This window comes from Antechinus flavipes, chromosome 1 (assembly GCF_016432865.1).
Source record: "Antechinus flavipes isolate AdamAnt ecotype Samford, QLD, Australia chromosome 1, AdamAnt_v2, whole genome shotgun sequence".
NCBI lineage: Eukaryota > Metazoa > Chordata > Mammalia > Dasyuromorphia > Dasyuridae > Antechinus > Antechinus flavipes.
The window spans coordinates 667,647,712-667,661,834 of NC_067398.1; the positions used below are offsets into that span (position 1 = coordinate 667,647,712).

Genomic DNA, 14,123 nt, shown 5'->3' on the forward strand with positions numbered 1-14,123 from the left:
CTGTCCACATCCAGGGAAAGAATTGATGGCGTCTGAATATAGATTCAAACATAATTTTTTCACTTTCTTTTCTTTCTTTTTTTTTTTTTTTTTTTTGGGGGGGGGCAACATGGCTAATAAGGAAATATGTTTTGCATGATTTTGTGCACATAAGTGAGATCACATTTCTTGCCTTTACAATGAACGGAAGGAGAGAATTTGGAACTCAAAATTTTAAAAAAGCTAAAAATAAAGAAATAAATTTTTTAAAATAAAAAAAAGATTTACATCCCAAAGAAAGGGGGAAAAGTCCCATATGTATAAAAATATTCCTAAGCGCTCCTTTTGTGCTGACAAAGAATGACTAATTTAAAGTGTGCCCATCAACTGGAAATGACATGGTAGATGAGGGTAATGGCGTATTACTGAACTATAAAAAAAGATATAAGGAATATGTTAAAGAAACATAAGACTTGTATAAAGTAAGTATAATCTAGAAACTAAATGATACAATAATACTGTAAATAAAAGCAGATCTAAATGATATGGGAATTGATCACTGCAACAACCAATCATGATTCAAAGACTATTTGATGAAATATGCTACCCAGCTCCTGATATATAAGTAGTGAATGCAATCTACAGGAATGAGATATTTATTTTTCAGACATGACCAATGTAGGGAACTTGTTTTGCTTGATTATGTACATATTTTTCTTTATTATTTTATTTTCTCCCCAATTATATATAAAAGTTTTAAACATTTTCTAAAATTCTGAGTTCCAAATTCTTTCTCCCTTCTTTGCCCTACCTCCTCATTGAGAAAGTAAGCAATTTGATACAGGTTATATACATGCAGTCATACAAAACATATTTCTATATTAGTCATATTGTAAAAAAAAAAACCAACCAACAAACAAAAAACAGAACCAAAATGATTTTTTTTTAAAAGTATGCTTCAATTTTCATTCCTATTCCACCAGTTCTTCCTCTGGAAATGGCTAGCATTTTTCATCTTCAGAAATACCTTGTATCCCCGAATTGCTGAGAATAACTAAGTCATCCACAGTTGATTATCATGTTCAAATATTGTTGTTACTGGGTACACTGTTCTCCTGGTCTAGCTCATTTTACTTTAATCAGATCATGTAAATTTTTCAGGTTTTTCTGAGGGCATACTTGCGCTCATCATTTTTTATAATAACACAATAGTATTCCATCATAATCATGTATGATAACTTGGTCAGTCATTTCCTAATTGACGGGTACCTCTCTATTTCCAATTTCTAGTAAAAGTCTTGCTGCAAATATTTTAGTTTTTTTTTGGTTAATTTTTTATTACTTTGGCATATAGACCTAAGAGAGGTATTGCTGGGTCAAAGGGTATGCACGATTTCATAGCTCTTTTAGCATAATTATAAACTGCTGTATAGAATGGCTTAAATCAGTTCAAAACTGCTAAAACAATCCATTAGTTTGCACATTATGCACATTTGGTTAAAGATTTTTTCTTAAGATTTCTTTCAATGAAAGGGAAAGTGATGGGAGAGGGGACCCTAGTGATTCGGTTACAAAAATGGAGAGGAGAGAAGGGGAAGGGAGAAAACAAAAGGAAAATAAAAGAAGCTCACAATCTTTTTTTTTGTTTGTTTTAAAGACATTTGAAAATAAAAAGCTTCAATAAAAAAATGGACAGAAGTAAACAGATTAGCAGAAAACACAATAAGCAAGTCAACTTTGAAAACAATATTTTGAATTGATTATTTACTTTAAAAAGTAAATCTTCATATACAAAAAAATAAGTTTAATGGTCCTTTCCAACTCTGAAGTTATGACCCCTATTTCAGGTTTTATCACCTCTCACCTGGCTTACTGTAATAGCATCCAATTTGATTTCTCAGTCTCTCCATTGCCTCTAGGATAAAATACAAAATCCTCTTAAATAAAGGCTCTGATCTATTTTTTTTTTCAGACTTATACATATACTCCCTTTCAAATATTTTATCTATTAGTCCATAAGCTCTTCCCCAACTCCACATGACATTTTCCATTTCTGTGCTTCTGTCAAGGTCTCTGTCACCCATGCCTGAAATGTACTCAACTACTTACCTTCATCTATCTCTTTATATCCCTAGATTGTGTCAAGGTTTAGCTCAGGTGCTATTCTTGCTCTTCCTCCTGCCCCAAGTGCTTTGTCTTCTTTCCCTCTTGAAATTATATATACTTAGTAGTAAACAAGGTTTAGTAAAACATATGCTCCATGAGGAGAGTATGTTTTCTTTTTACTTCCAATGCTTTATGCATTGTGAGTATTTTATAAAAAGAATTTTAAAAATTCAATCTAAGATTCCTTACAACTCTTAAATCCTATGGTGAAAAAACAGTAAACTTATAATAATGGAAAGGTGATATTCTTATGTCATCTCCCAACATTCTCAGCAAATTCAATCTGTCACAGACATGGTAATACAAATCATGTGGTATCACTATCTTCCGAGTTGCAATGAATGGCCACTGCACAGAGAGCAAAAAAAAAAAAAAAAAAAGTAATTTAGAAGAGTATTTAAAATGAAAAGTATAGAATTTTGGAGCTAGAAAACGAATACAGAACAAGAATCCAAAGGACCCAGAATTAGGAACTATTAACTGTGATTATTTGGAAAAAGTCTTCTAATCTAAGGTGAAAGGATAAATTTATTACTGCTCTCTTGTGCTGGCTTTTACCTAAAATTCACCAGACAGAAAGGAAGAAATGGAATGGGACAATGGAACACTTATCAACTGCTTGTAGGTATTGATTATCTTAAGCTCTTTACACTTATTTGAACCTCACAGCAACTCTAAAAGAAACTGAGGCAAATAGGGTTAACCAACTTGCCCAAGATTACACATCCACTAAGTGCCTGAGGTCACATTTGAATTCAGGTCAATGCTCTTTTGTGCAAAAAAGCTGCCTCAAGGTGAAGTAAGTTTTCTAGAGATTGCTTTCTAATCATTTTCAGAGAAAAGTTACTGGCATTTAAAAAGGCTTCATCTTGATAATGACTGTGCTTGCTAAAACCTATTTCATTCAACAGTAGAGAACAGATGAGGGAACTATGAAGTAATAGGATTGAAAAAGATAAGTTGATTTATAAATGCATCTCTGAATTAGAGTTTCCTCATCAGAAAAATCAAAGATCTGAACTAGCGGATATCTTTAAGGTTCCTTCAGGCTCTTACGGCAATTCTGAAATTTTAAATTTATAAAAAAGCAGTATAGTCTGGATGATATTCAAGATATTCAAAGGATCTCTTAAATGTAATTCAAGAGAGGGAGCATTATATCTCAAATAGTAAATGTGCTCATTAGAAATTCCTTTATTTGAAAGTTCTCCAAGAGAATTTCAATGAACCAAAATGAACAAAATAAATTGTATCCCAAAAAACAATCTAAGCCAGAGGTTGAGTCCTTTGGGTATCACAGATCACTTTGGCAGTCTGGTGAAGCCAGGGATTCTTTTCTCAGAATAGTATTTTTTAACACATAAAATATATAAATTACTAAGTAAATCAATGACATGGAAATAAGATTAAGAATCCCTCATCTAAACCCTAGTGGTTTCTCAACGGACATATCAAGATAAGATGATCCCAATTTTTGCTGATGACTAGCCACTCACCCTCTTGATTTCAGTTCTAAAATATATTATTATATTCTGCCCATACCTTTGTCTACAGACTGCTTTTAATCCCCCACACTCATTAAGTTCTATGAAGACAAGATATCTTTCCTACTTATTCTCTGTGTATCTCTTCTCTTCTGTCTGCATCTCTCTCTCACAACCCATCTCCTACCCCTACCTGCAGGCCAGCCACTCAGGAGAAACCACAGAGTAGGTTAAATTACAGAGCAGATGTGCATTGTCTAACACTGAAATGGGACATGGTCAGAATGAACAGATTGGAAAATTATTTTCCCTGAAGTACCTGTATTTGAATGACATTTAAGAACAAGTAAAGTATAGGCGAAATAGAATATGTAAAACACTGACAAATATCTGAATTAAAATCCTGCAAGTCAATTAAAGTTGTGTAAACCTAAGCAAGTCACTTACCTACTATATTCCTCAGTTTCTTCATCTGCAAAATGAGGATAATAATAGCACTTACCTTGCAGGATTGGAAAGTGCTCAGCTAATCTAAAAATGCTAAATAAACGCTAGCTATAATAATGATTATTATTAATTAGTATTACTGTTGAAGCTCAATTGAAAGATTTGAGGGAGGAGATGTTATTAGAAGAATAAAAAGATAATGGACATTAATAATTTCCAAATAATTACCAATAATTTTAGTTTTGCAGACACGTCATGTTATTCCTTTTCATATACTTTACATTCCAGTCAATCTCATCTCTATCCTCTGTAGTGTTCTCTTCTCTAAAATATAATGTTCTCTGGGAGCAGGTTTCTTGGGGAGCTTCTCGGAGCAGCCTTAGTTTCATTTCAGTGTAATCACCCCAAATGCAGGCAGGAGTTAAAAGTTCAGATCCTTTATTATTTCCTTCAAAATAGCCCGGTTAGCTTTCTTAGAGGCCTCTCTCTCTCTCCTTGGTTCCGAGAGCTCTTGCCGCTAGTCCTTTGTCTCTTCCAGTTTCTGCCTTTAGCTCCCCCTCTGAATCCAAAACCTCCAGCCACCACAAAGGTGGAATATGTGATGACTCTGCCTCTGCCTCCGAGAGTGGGCTTGTGGGCTTCTGTCTTGTGAATCTCCTCTACTGAATCCTGGCTCTGAATCTCCTGAAATCCCCAGCCAGCACTAAGGTGGAAGTTGGAATGAATCTGACTCCGCCTCGGAGAGAGTGGGCTTGTGGGAGCTCCTCCTTATAAATGCTCTCTTAAAGGTGTGAACTCTAATAAGTTGTACTTAAGCATTGTCTCTATCAATTCCAGTAATTTAGCACCTAGTTTCAAGTTGTGGACCCTAACAATCCTCCAAGGCTTTGCACAGCCTGTCCCATTTGTTTAATTTAACAATACCAATACTTGACATTAGTACTCATGTTATCAAAGTTACCTTGCAGAATATTAAAAGTGAACACGCAACTGTTCAAATGTTATTTCTCAAAGGAACACTATCTTCATATAGTTATATGATTGAAAAGTACAAAGAGAAAAAAAAAAAGATCCCTGAAATTTATTTTGTTGTTTGTTGCTTACCAAGAAATGCATTAAGTTCATGGAGCAAAAGAATATCTTAAAGCAACACCTCCAAAAAGGAGATTTTCAGGCAGGTTAAGATAAAAGAAAATTCTTTGAGAGAGTTCTACTCAATGATTATCTGATAAACCTCAAACAAATCAAAAGGCACACATTCAACCAAGGCCTTGGCTCCTATAATAAAGGATACCTCAGGGAGTAAGCTCCAAATTGAAAGTTTCTATATAGAAAGTGACCATACTTCCAACTGTCACTATTTCAAATAATATTGCAATCATGATCTTTTGGCCTTTCAGAAGCTTTTAGATGAGACCTATGAATAACTGAAAGAGGTAGAACTAAAAATCAGTATCAGAAAAACAAGAAGACTTATGACATGACTTGGGACAAGTAGCCCACCCACATATCAATTCATTTATCTCACAAACACTGCAAGTTGGAAAATGAATAACGATTCAACAATGACCTCCAAAAAACAACCTATAGTTTTAACAATAATACTATCTAAACAATATTTGTATGTTTAAAAGAAGTTGGAAACACTACAGTTTTCAGAAAATCAAACCTGTTAGTGACCTAAAAGTTAAAAAGGAGTCATGTGGTAGATGGAGGGAGAATATATTATAATTCCAAACTATGTATAATATGTATAATACATAACAAATGATAATCAATATATGATCAGAAAAAGCATTGGAGTAGTTATTTGGCCAAAGTAATAGCTAAAAGAAGAAAATCAAGAATTTTCCCCTTGATACACTGACTTAGAAATCTTGGCTACCAATATACAAACATCAAGATCCATCCCTATCTGCCTACAATCATTCTTATTTACTCTTACCCTGTCAATACTACCCCAAGAACAACTCATTATTGATCTGCCTCTTTTCCACTTCCATTGTGCCTGCTGGAACATTTGCTCCATGATTTAAAAACTTCTTCTCATTTATTTTAAAATAGATGAATGATATTTCCTGTTTTTTGATCATCTAGATAGGTTTTCCTCTTCTACCATGAGCTATTCTTCATAATATTTTTTTTTGGGAAAAAAAAAAAAAACGGAGAAAAAAAAAAACAATAACAACAGTGAAACTGATGAAAACACTGAAAAAAAAAAAAAAGACATTCTATGCAATGTTCCACACCTGGCGACCCTTCATCTCCATAAAGCAGTGAAGAGGATATTTTCTCTTAACTCTTCTTTGGAGCCAAACTGGTTTCTTTGTAATTTTGTATTATTCATTTTTCATTTTTGACAATTATTTGCATTGTGTGTGTGAGTGTGTGTGTGTGTGTGTGTTTAAAAACGATGTGTTCTAAGTTGGTTCATTAAGTCTCAATGCTTTTGGGGATTAATAATATTTGCCATTTCTTATAGCATAATAATAAAATGTTTTCCTTTCCTACTTGTATTTTCTGATACTCAGCAATACTTGGCTACTTCCTGATGATACTGCTTTCCTTCACACCCTTTACATTTTCTCTCTTACACCATACCATATCCAATCCACTGTCTTGGGAACCAGCGCTGGAAGATTCCTTGCTCTCCACAGTCACTTCCAGGGTCCCCAGGTTCCACCATCAATTAATCAGCAAGTTCTCCTTGGAGAATGATCCTTTCCAAATTTATTATTCCATGCACATCCTTTGTCTACTGAATCCCAGAATAATATAATTCTTTTTTTAATGATTTTGGTGCCACGCTCACTGTCTTTTTCTCCTACTCAACTTCAACATACTGACCTATGTGAACTACTAAATTTCTCAATCTACTTTTTCCCCATGATTCATTTAACCTTGGAGAATCATCTTGTTCATCTAATCCCAAAATTCTTTTATCTGTTCATAATTTATTATTCTTACATTAACAACTCATATAAAACTATGAGATACTAGTTAATAAGTATTTACTTACTAGGTACTTATTTAATACTCAGTAAGTACAAGTACTTAATAGGAAATGCCTCTTTTCAGTGGAGCCTAGCCTATAAGGACTAACCCTATTCTTAGTTCCCCTTACCTCTCCAATTCATTCCCAGGCCATTTCCTACACTGGATACATTCTTCTCTATTACCTCTCTTAATTCTAGGTGAAAAGAGTTCAAAACGTACAATTTTCCCTACTTTCATAAACTTATCCTGGTTCTGTTTCCAAAACCCCAAACCTATATTAGTCATAACTTTCATCTTCTTAGTTCCTTTTCATGTGCTGTTAAACATAAGTCTGCCACAAATTTATATCATTTAATTCTAACAAGAGAATGCATGTAACAAAGCCGTAAATCTAATCCTCTCTGGCAAATTTGCCATCCTATTCTACTTAGCAACTGATTCAAACATCTGTCAACTGTCCAAAAGCCCTCTTCTCCCATATTCCACATTATTTGGAAATTTTCATTCACTATCTCTTCCTGCACTCCTAATACCAGGAAAGGAAAGCAGTTTTTCTCTTTACCAAAGTAAAACCCTTTATATGCACTTTTCCCATTCCCTTCACTCTTCTCTAGCAGATCATCCCTATTATATCATCTACCCTCTCTCTTTAATCTTTTCCAATCTACCAGATATTTGCTTGCTGCCTTTAAACACACACATCTATCTCTCCATTAATAAAATCCTTATTATCCTATTGTTCTATGACTCAGAGAAACCATCTGAAAAATCATCTAAACTCTATATTTTTTTCTTTATTATCTATCTAATGACCTTTTCTTAACCTGAGCCTTCTTGATTGATTGATAGCATTAAATACTGTTGATGGATCAACTCTTCTTTCTGGATACTCTTTGTAACTAGGCTTGTTTTTTTTTTTTTTCCACATCACTGTTCACTTGTGCTTCTCTTTCCAGCCATCCAATTGCTCCTTTTCATATTCTTTTTTGTCTGATCTCCATCCATGTCTTACTCACGAATACAGTTATATCCACAAAGACTCTGAACTGAGCACCTTGAATAAAATCTTACTTGGTGATCAAGTACACAATGAATTCAATTCTCATTTCTAAGCAGCTAATTCTCAGATCTATATAACTATCCCTAGCATCTCTCCAATGGTATAGTCTCAAATTGACAACTACTTGTCAAGTCCCCAAACACCTGGAAATGGATGGCACATAAACAATGCAAATAACATGTAAAAAGCAAAACACCACATGTTGTCTATTTTTTTTGTTTGTTTCTTCAAAGCCTTCCCTTTTCCAAACCTTACTACATATAAGATCCATCTACACTACTCCTTCCCACATACATTTATTTACACCAAAAGAATTGGTGGAGGTAGTTAGTCTCAAAAGGGTAGATACTACTGGTATCTAGGTAGAACTACTGTGAAGAGCTAGATTTGAGCTAAGTCATGAAAGCAGAGATGACATGGGGAGAGCATACCAGGTATGCAGAGCAATGTCAAAGCTAATGATGATCTCCCCAATCATCCAGACTTACAAACTTGTATCATCCTTGACTCCACACTAACATGTGCTCCACTTATCCAATCTGTTGCCAAGACTCGTTTGTGCATTCAAAACATCTCTTCTTTATGTTCCCTATATCTATAATTACAAAGGCAATCTACAAAGTCTCATCACTTTTAGCTGGGATTATTTCAATAGTTTTCTAAATGATCTCTCTCTTTATGTCAATCCATTTTCATTCAATGGTCAAAGTGATATTCCTACGGCAAAGGTCTACATCTACTCAATATTCCAGTAGCTCCCTATTCCTTTCAAGACTACATATCTTATTTGGCATTTAAAGCTCTTCAATATCCTGGGCCATTTTTATTTGGAACCAGTTCTCTCACACTGGTTCTCTATACAGTCTGTAAGTCAGCCATGTTGGCCAATAACTTGATGTTCCATATTTAGAATAACCAACTCCAGTATTTATCCTAATGTAGAAGCTGTCCCACAGTTGGGATCACCTTTCATCATCTCTGCTTCTTACTTTCTCTGGATTCCTTCAAAACTCAGCTCAATTCCAACCCTTCACAAGAGTTCTTTTCTGGCCTTCCCTTAATTAATATCCTGAGCCTTCATTGGGAACCAATTCTATAAATATCTTGTATATGTATACTTATTTTCATGTTTGTCTCCCTCCTTAGAAAATGAGATCCCTGATTTTTTTCCTTTTATTACCAATATCTTCTCCATACTAATTATTTTTTATTTATCCTGTATATTTCTTATTTATACATTTATATGCGTGCTGTCTTCCATATTAGACTAGATTCCTTAAAAGTAAGAATTTTAAAAGAACACCACAAATTTTTATTTCATTTCCAGTATTTGGCAAAAGGCCTGGAACATAGTAGGTGCTTGAACAATGCACATTAAATTGACCATTTCCAAAGCTTGGCACAATGATTAGAAAAGTGCCTAATATGACTGTGAAATGACCTCTGCACATTGGCTAAGACCAAAGAATTGCAGCGTGATGAGAAGACATAAGATAGATGAGTTATGATATGCACCAATGGAAAATAAGATGAGATCAAAGATGCAATGAAGTATTTATTAGTAGCTATTTCATTATAAGGTTGACAAACACATTCAATAAGCAAAACCCCATGCTAAATGATTTCTTTGACATATAATCTTATCTACAAACTGAACATTTCAACAGAAAGAATTGACTGATGTTAGTGCCATCTCTGATATAAAATTGGCTTCAAAAACTTGGATAAATCCATTCTCACTATTCCACAACCCCCTCCCTACCAGTAGCATTTTATTTTTTCCAATTACATATAAGGACATTTTCAATATTCATTTTTGTAAGATTTTATTTTGAGTTCCAAATTTTCCCCCCTTATCTCCTCCCTCCCCAAGACAGCAAGCAAGCTGAGATATGTTTAAAAGAATTGTATATATTTAACCTATTTCCATTATGTCATGTTGTTGTACATCATTTTTATAGGTCAATATTATTCCATTATATTCATATACCATAACTCATTCAGCCATTTCCTAGTTGATGGGCATCCACTCAATTTCTAATTCCTTGACAATACAAAAAAAAGGTGCTATAAACATTTTTGCACATTTCCCACTTTTAATTATATCTTTGGGACACAGACCAAGGAGTGACATTTCTGGATCAGAGTATGAAGTTTTTTTCCAAAATGATTGGATAGTTCATAATTCCACAAAACATGTATTAGTGTCCCAGTTTTCCCACATCCTCTCTAACAATGATCTTTTTTCTGTCATCTTAGCCAATCTGGTAAGTGTAAGATAATATCTCAGAGTGGTTTAAATTTACATTTCTCTAATCAATAGTTATTTAGAGCATTTTTCCATGTTACTATAGATGTACTCTACAATTTCTTCTTCATTTAAAGAAAAAGATAATGAAAATGTTGGAAGGGCTGTGGGAAAACTGGGACATTAATGCATTATTGCTGGAATTATGAACTGATTTGGTCATTCTGGAGAAAAACTGTGTATACCTTTTGTTCCAGCAGTGTCACAACTGGGTCTGTATCCCAAAGAGAGAGAAGCACTTCCAGTGGGAATCAGAAGAAAAGAACTTGAGTCTTGAAACAATGACTATGTGGTTCACCCTTAATGGAAAGAGAATCCTTTCTAAGATACATAGAACAAAATTTTATGCAGGCTTTGGTGGAGCACCTGGTCAGGAAAATCCTTAATTGCCCAGGAAATCAATTCCTCTTTTAGATCACCCTAACAGGAAGATTTGCTTCCAATTGTGCCTAATTGTGACAATCTAACATACCAATTCTTCTCCTACTTTGACCCTTTGGGAGGAAGCAGAACAAGTTTAATTCCTCTCTTCCATTAATATCCCTTCAAATACTAACACAAAGTCATGTCCTCTTTCAAGCATTACTCACACTATAATGATGCATGGCTCTTTTATGTGTTTGTTTTTTTTAACTTAAAAGTTTTTCTTGGAATCTTCTGTTTCTTCCATCACCATATTTATATCAACTATCCATTCCATTCACCCTCCTAGAGAGCCATTCATTCCACTGGAAACAGTATTTCTTAAGAGAAGAAATTAAATCAGTACAACTGATCAACACACTGTCCAAAAACATGTTATGGTTAACATCTGTGGATCTATCGTCTCCACAAAGGTATGTATCCTCTCTCATCTCTTCCGGTCTTCCTTGATCTTTGGTGTAATTATTGTATACATTAGTTCATAAAGATCTTTCCATGCTTCTTTGCATTCAATACACATAATCATTTCTTAGAACATAGTAATATTCCATTACATTTATAAACCAAAATTTGTTTAGCCAATCCATTATCAATGGACATCTGCTTTGTTTCCAATTCTTTGCTATCTGAAAAAGAAATGTGGATTATAAATACTTTGGCAGATGGATTCTTTAAGATATAAATCTAGTACTGGAATCTATGGCTCCACGTATATATTAATTTTATTTTTATGATTCCAAATTGCAATCCAAAATGGATGCATGAATTCACAGCCCCACCAATAATGTGATGGAAGTGTGGTTTATCCTTCTACAATCTCAGCAACATGGATTGTGGCAAATTTTTTTTTGAGGCGGGGGAAGGGAGGGAAGGAGAAAGAGAAGAAGCATGCCAATTTGTAGGATGTAAAGTAAAACCTCAAGATTGTTTTGATTTGCATTTCTCTTACTATTAGTGATTTATAACTTTTTTTTCATGTGGTTTCTCTTTTGAGAACTATTCATGTTCTTTAAACACTTTATATAGTGGAGACTAGCTACATAAATATATATGACTAATTAATGGCCAATTTCCTCCCCACACACATATATGTTTGTATATATGTTAATTTGACATATCTTGGATATCAAATTGTTAGCCAACAAATCTTATACAATTTTCCCCCTTATTAATTAGTTCCCTTTATTGTCCTAAGTGCATTAATTTTGACTATACAGAAGCTAATCAGTTTTATCTATTTATCTTTTGTAATTACCCCTTTAATCTTTTGTTTTATTAACAAAATACTCTTCATAGTTGTGAAAAGTATATGATACATCTTTTCTAATTTTTAAAAATAATACGATCTTTAAAAGTTGACCAATTTTGGCTCGAGAAATTTTTATGAAACCTTATCTTGAATCTGAGCCATAGTGTTTCTGGTAGCATTCTTTGGCCTTGTGTGTGATGGCACAGTGCAAAATGTGCATGTTGTATGTTTAGAATAAAGACTGCATTGAAGTTGTATGACAGAATATGGGCAAGTGCTGCCAGAAATAACTCAAGATTCATTATACACTTGACTTTGAATTAATTTTTGGTTGTTGCATGTTCAGAAACTTTTTACTATTGTCAATTTTTTTTCACAACCTCCATATTAAATTAGGTTGTGAAAGTTTAAAAAGTTTTGATTTACAAGCCATTTTCCAATTGATAAATGGTCAAAGGATTTGAACAGACAATTCTCAGGTGAAGAAATTGAAACTATTTCTAGCTACACGAAAAGATGCTCCAAGTCATTATTAATCAGAGGAATGCAAATTAAGACAACTCTGAGATACCACTACACACCTGTCAGATTGGATAGAATGACAGGGAAAGATAATGCAGAATGTTGGAGGGGATGTGGGAAAACAGGGACACTAATATATTGTTGGTGGAATTGTGAATACATACAGCCATTCTGGAGAACAATTTGAAACTATGCTCAAAAAGTTATCAAACTATGCATACCCTTTGATCCAGCAGTGTTTCTACTAAGCTTATATCCCAAAGAAATCTTAAAGAAGGACCTGTATGTGCAAGAATGTTTGTGGCAGCCCTTTACGTAGTGGCCAGAAAATGGAAACTGAGTGGATGCCCATCAATTGAAGAATGGCTGAATGAATTGTGGTATATGAATATTATGGAATATTATTGTTCTGTAAGAAATGACCAGCAGGATGATTTCAGAAAGGCCTGGAGAGACTTACATGAACTGATGCTGAGTGAAATGAGCAGGACCAGGAGATTATTATATACTTCAACAACAATACTATATGATGATCAATTCTAATGGACGTGGCCATCTTCAGCAATGAGATGAATCAAATCAGTTCCAATAGAGCAGTAATGAATTGAACCAGCTACACCCAGCAAAAGAACCCTGGGAAATGACTAAGAACCATTACATAGAATTCCCAATCCCTTTATTTTTGTCCGCCTACATTTTTGATTTCCTTTACAGGCTAATAACACACTATTTCAAAGTCCGATTCTTTTTGTACAACAAAATAGCTGTTTGGACATATATACTTATATTGTATTTAATTTATACTTTAACATATTTAACATGTATTGGTCAACCTGCCATCTGGGGGAGGGGATGGGGGAAGGAGGGGAAAAATTGGAACAAAAGGTTTGGCAACTGTCAATGCTGTAAAATTATCCATACATATAACTTATAAATAAAAAAGCTATAATTAAAAAAAAGCAATATACAACAAACTGGGGAGGGGGGAGGGGGGAGAGGGAAGGAAGCATTTATTAAGTGGCTACTATTTTCCAGGGACTGTTAAAACATTCCATACCCTCAAGGAACTCACAATCTAATGAAGGAAATAGCAAGCAAACAAAAATGTATAAACAAGCAATGTAGAGATAAAAGAGAAAACAATTAAATGGAGGGAGAAAGTAGTAGAATTAAGATGGACTGGGAAAAGCTTTTGATAGGAGATTTTAATTGGAATGTCAAGGAAGCCAAGGAAGAGTATTCCAGGTATGGGGGCAACATTTTCTTCTAAAATGACCAGACATGAGAGAGATGGAGTGTCTTGTCCAGGAAATAATAAGAGTGCTTGTTTTCAATATTACAAGATGGAAAAATTGGAAGGAGGGGCTGGGAAAGGGAGGAGATATAGAATAAAGCATAAGCAGATGTGAGAGAAGAGGATGCTTGCTAGGTTATGAAGGACTTGAAGATTTTGAATTTTATTATGGAGGTGATAAGAGAGCCACTTAA

General features: G+C 34.2%; 1 protein-coding gene and 1 long non-coding RNA gene across 3 annotated transcripts in view; one reads left to right on the plus strand and one right to left on the minus strand.

Moving 5' to 3' along the window:
- The window catches only part of LOC127545062 (uncharacterized), a 44,165-nt gene that overhangs the window by 14,471 nt on the left and 15,571 nt on the right, over window positions 1-14,123 (plus strand). For both annotated transcript variants that reach the window (XR_007949582.1, XR_007949583.1), the window contains exon 2: window positions 11,154-11,277. This is a non-coding gene — a long non-coding RNA (uncharacterized LOC127545062). The remainder of the gene's footprint in view (window positions 1-11,153; window positions 11,278-14,123) is intronic.
- MED26 (mediator complex subunit 26) overlaps window positions 1-14,123 on the minus strand; it is a 113,770-nt gene that overhangs the window by 11,292 nt on the left and 88,355 nt on the right. The gene's annotated exons all lie outside the window — the stretch shown is intronic.